General features: G+C 45.7%; 1 protein-coding gene across 1 annotated transcript in view; it reads right to left on the minus strand.

Moving 5' to 3' along the window:
- LOC102379968 (vacuolar protein sorting-associated protein 8 homolog) overlaps positions 1-5187 on the minus strand; it is a gene marked incomplete at its 3' end in the record, with an annotated part of 129230 nt that overhangs the window by 101449 nt on the left and 22594 nt on the right. The gene's annotated exons all lie outside the window — the stretch shown is intronic.

Consider the following 5187-nt stretch of genomic DNA (forward strand, 5'->3'; position numbering starts at 1 on the left):
TCCCCACTGCCCCCCCACTACATGGAGGGCTCTGTACAAGCCCCCTGTACCTCCCCTGCTCCCTCATGGCTGCCTCGCCTGCTGGGGCTCTGGCCCTTTAAGAAAAAAAAAAGCGGAGAAAAGCCCCAGGACTCCCCGCTCCTGCAGCAGCCTTGGGGCTTCAGGGGCTCATGCACAGCCCCCCACATGGCACGGGGATCGCCCCCACTGGCAGGAGTGGTGAGTCCCGGGATTTCTTCAGGTTTTTTTTTTCTTAAAGGGCCAGAGCTGGCCCGTGCGGGGCACCCGTGGGGGGGTTGGGGGAGCGAGGGGGAGTTCGGGGGCTCGTGCAGAGCCCCTCCGTGCAGCATGGGGCAGTGGGGGGCAGCAGGGATCGCCCCCTGCCCAGCAGCACCTGCTGAGCCAGTGCAAATCAGATTCGGCTGAATCGAATCGGGACAGGGATTCAAATCACCAAATCATATCACTGTCCCCCCGAATCGGCGGAATCTGTATCTGAAGCAAATACCAGCCGCTTCGCACAGGCCTAGTAATCATTAATTCAGTCCCCTATGTAAGAACTGTGTTCTCTGAATGAGCACATCTTCACTACACAGTGAACGTAGGCTCATTGTTTTATGATGTTGTTAAAAGCCTTCTAACTCACTAACACAACACCCTCTTACCCAAGTTTAGCAGTGCGTTAAACTGAGGCCAGTCAGCCCCCACCCAAGGATAGACTAGGGCTCAAGTGTTACTTTGCTCTGGCTGGTAACCTCCCACCTATGACATTGAGGTCATGTCAGCACAGCCTCCCAAAAGCACCTGGGCACACTACTGAGAAATAAGCCCTGCCCACTAGTGACAGCCCTACCTGTGCCCAAGCTTGCAAACATGTAGATGGCTCTCAGCAGCCCTGAGTGTGTACCCCAAGACAGAGCCCAAACACAAGCACAGGCTGGCAGGATTTGTCCTCAGCAGCCTGCCCAGGCTCTCTCGGGAAGAATACCAAGACACAGTCTGAAAATGACTTCCAAATTCCATCTCATTTCCAACACTCCCTTGCTATGCCCTGGAAAGAGAATTTCTCCCACAATTCACTGAGAAAGCATCAGAGGGGCTCAGCTGAGAATGCTTTTCCCATAAATCCTAGTGACACCTGAAAGCAAGTACAGTGCTAGCCAGGACACAATAACTCAAGACATGTTTGAAGTGCAGCCATTTAAGTCTGCACATGGCTAACCCAGGGGTGCCTGCAATGAAGACATATTCAAAATCTCCACCCATACTCTCTCAGGATAGGCTTCACAAGGTAGAAAGAGTTTTACAGAGAAAACAAGGAGCAAGGCAGCATGGTGACAGGTGCTGAGCAGGTTCATCAGATTCCCATATAAGCTCTTAAAACTCGTCATTTCCTCCAGCTGGTTTTTGATTAAGTTTTAAAATGTAAAATCATCATGAGTATACACTACCTTCCACCACCTGCATCTGGGCATAAGCCATGTATCACTCATCTTGCAAACAATGGGCATTGCAATTCATGACTGCTTAAAGCTGAATGAAATTACGGCATAATGAAGCAATAACTGGCTGCTGGAATTTGCATATAAAACATCAGGTCTGTCTAAGTGCATACACAAAATACTTTTCTGGGAGCCATTTTGCATATGATATGGGTGACAAAGAGCTCATTCTGAGATCTGGTTATTCTAGAATATCAGCTGTTTACACCTGAAATATAAGCCCAAAGGTCAGACCAAAAGTATGCTAGGTTCTGAATTCCAAGGAATAAAAGCCCCAATGTAACAAACAGGACATATAGTTGAGGAAACTAGTTACCTGTAGTGGAACTGACACACATCTCCCACAATAATAATTCTTGCATTAATGTAAACCTCAGGACCTATATATAGTTTCTGCCTCATGCTTGTGTCACAAGGCCATACCATACCTGCGTTATAAGAGCATGGTGAGATCTCCATCAACTTGAAGATCATTAGCTTCAGCAGTGGACTTACAACACCTTATCCAAACCTTCCAAGAAGCCATCGCCAGCAGCTCTCCTTTTCACAAGGAGGAAATAGGTATGTGAACAATTCGTTTTTTAAAAGTGGATTCCTCAACTCTGCAAGAAGAAAGGTGGGAGAGCGATGTCTGGAGTGATATACACCCCTCAACTGTTTGGGGGGAATTCTCTCTGTCTGGACACTCCCATGACCAATTTCCCACTTCTGGAACTCAAACAGGAAGTATGAACATGCACTGACCACCAACATGCATTTTATAGCTGGGGGAGAAACAGAGAAAGCAACCAAGACAAATTTAAGGTTACAAAATGGTTTTACTGCTTTCTAGACTGAAATTTCCCTTATAATGCCTCCACACAAAATTAGAGATGTGGATTTTTTGGTTTTGGTTGTTTTGTGGGGTGGTTTGTTTTGGTTTTTTTGTGGGGGGGGGGAAGGGGCTTAAGTTGTTGAGTTACAACAGGTAAAAAAAGGTGCAGCAATAAAAAGCTTGGCTATACAATATTTGAAGAAGAATTAAGCAAAAGCCATTGAGTTCAAAAGCTCCAAACCCGTCTCACTGACGTTTAATACATGACCTTGGTTTAGAAAATGGATCTTAATTTGATGGCATTGGGATCTTTTTAAAACTGCACACTGAGCATATGTTTTAGTGTTGCCTATGCTCTCCCCACAGCCCAAGGAAACACGTGCTTCACAGTGCAAGAGCTCTGGCCCCAGGAACATAAAATCATAGAAAATGAGGGTTGGAAGGGACGTGATGTCATCTAGTCTAGCCCCCTGCTCAAAGCAGAACCATCCCCACCTATATAATCCCAGGCAAGGCTTTGTCTAGCCGGGTTTTAAAAACCTCCAAGGGTAGAGATTCCACCACCTCTCTAGGTTACCTGATCCAGGGTTTCACCACACTCCTAGTGAGAAAGTTTTTCCTAATATCCAACCTAAACTTCCCTTGCTGCAACTTGAGCCAATTGCTCCTTGTTCTGTCATCTGCCACCACTGAGAACTGTCCAGCTCCATCCTCTTTGGAACCACCCTGAAGGGAGTTCAAGTTAAATCTCCTCAGTCTTCTCTTCTCCAGACTAAATAAGCCCAATTCCCTCAGCCTTTCCTAACAGGTCATGTCCCCCAGCCCCTGAACCAGGTTCACTGCCCTCCACTGGACTCTCTCCAATTTATCCACATCTTTACTGTAGTGGCCAGCCCAAAACTGCACACAGTTCTCCAGATGTGGCCTCACCAGTGCTGACTAGAGGGAAACAATCACGTTCTTTCATCTGCTGACAACACACCTACCGACGCAGCCCAGTACGTTGTTAGCCTTCTTGGCAACAAGGGCACACTGCTGGTTGATATTCAGCATCTTGTCCACTGTAACCCACAGGCCCTTTTCTGCAGAGCTGCTGCCCAGCCAGTCAGCCCCCAACCTGCATGCCACTGCTCCGTCCTACGTTCAGGACCTTGTATTTGTCCTTATCGAACTTCACGAGTTCTGTTTTGGTCCAAGCCTCCAGTCTGTCTCACTGAATCCTAGCCCTAACCTTCAGCATATCTACAACTCCCCCAGCTTGGTGTCATTTTGCAAGCTTGCTGAGGGTGCGCTCCATCCTGTCTTCCAGACTGCTGATGGACACCTCCAAACCAGCCAGAGATTTCAGGGGGAAGTCTCATAAAAAAATTCCTCCCTTTTATATAGAAGTCCCCACTGGGAACAAGCAGGAGGCCAAGAATAAGAATAATACTACAAGTTGTATTTTGACTTTTTCCTCTTAAGAGACTCTGCACTGAAGCACCCACCACCCCTGACACAGGCAAATATCATTGCCACATCTACCAGTTAAGTGATCTGCCTAAGATCATGCAAACAGACCATGACAGAAGAGGCAGGAGGCCCCGCCTGTTAATTCCTAATCCACTATAATACAGTGCTTGTTGAAACAATTCCTTCTCTCCTCCCAGCTTCAGAGCTGTTGTTTGCAATATTTATGTAAATCTCTGCTCTGACCTCACTTTAAACACAATATTCAGATTTCAAAAGGAATACCAAAGAAGCAGAAAAGTGCTACAAAAAGTGACGGAAACAATTCAAAACATGAAGGTGGTGACTGTTTGAAAGAAAATAGATGATAAGAAGCCTTGGAGAAGTCATTTGCTGTTGAGTGACAGCCAACTTAAAGACACTGACTGATAGAGAATCTACCCAGCTTTTAATAACCTGTGAATAAGTAACTGTACTCAGTATTCAAAATGACTATAAGCAGCACATTAAAGCTTGCAGGCTTCAATTTTTGTGCTTTTTTCCTTGAAACGCCTTTGCCTGCCAGACTGAAGGAGCCCTCTAGCATCTGATACCTTCTACAAGATAATGTAGATGATCAAGTTTCTCTCTAAAGAAAAGAAGAGACGAGAGAGGAACTGAGCTGTGAAGCCCTTCACTTTGAGGCAGGCTTCTCTAGACCTCAGTATATTCCAGTAGCTCTTTTGTACCTCTTCCACTGCTGGGGCATTTACTTTACAGTATGAATACTGGGCCTGAACACAGCTTGGCAGTAATCATCCCAACAGTGTTGTGCAAATAAATATTGCTCCTCCTGCTCAGTATTATACACCCAGCAGTTGCATTGGGAGTTCAGCTGCTGACCCCAAGAACTTTTCAGGGTCACCACTTTTTGGTATACCATTCCCCAGGCTGCATCACATGGCCAGCTGCCTTCCTTAAATTTAGCTAGAAAATCCATCCAACCGTGCCCAGCCTACCAGGTGCTCTGCATGGCTCTCTCATCTTCCAACAATTTTCATATTAGAAAAAAAAAAGGCATGTTGATACAGTGGCACGATGAGAATTTCTCTGAGACCTTTACTCGCCAATTCCTTGTTAATCATTCTGGTTTAGATCCATCAGTCAGTTTTTCTTAATCAAAGTACTAGGCAGTACTCTATGAAAACATAAGTGTAAATGTATGAGAACTGGCTAAGTTAACTGTCAGCCGGGCACGCAACCTTGTCATTGAACTAAGTTAGACAATGTCTAGTCCATATTACTATTATAATTACAATGTTGGAAGCTTTAATAATCAGGCCTCTGTTCTGCCATTATTTTGCCCCGAATTGGTGTCAACCTCATTGGCCTCCAGTTGCACCTTTGACCTCTTAAAATATTCGTTCAACGCTGACTTTCTTT

Source organism: Alligator sinensis, unplaced genomic scaffold, assembly GCF_000455745.1.
Source record: "Alligator sinensis unplaced genomic scaffold, ASM45574v1 scaffold1264_1, whole genome shotgun sequence".
NCBI classification, from domain to species: domain Eukaryota; kingdom Metazoa; phylum Chordata; order Crocodylia; family Alligatoridae; genus Alligator; species Alligator sinensis.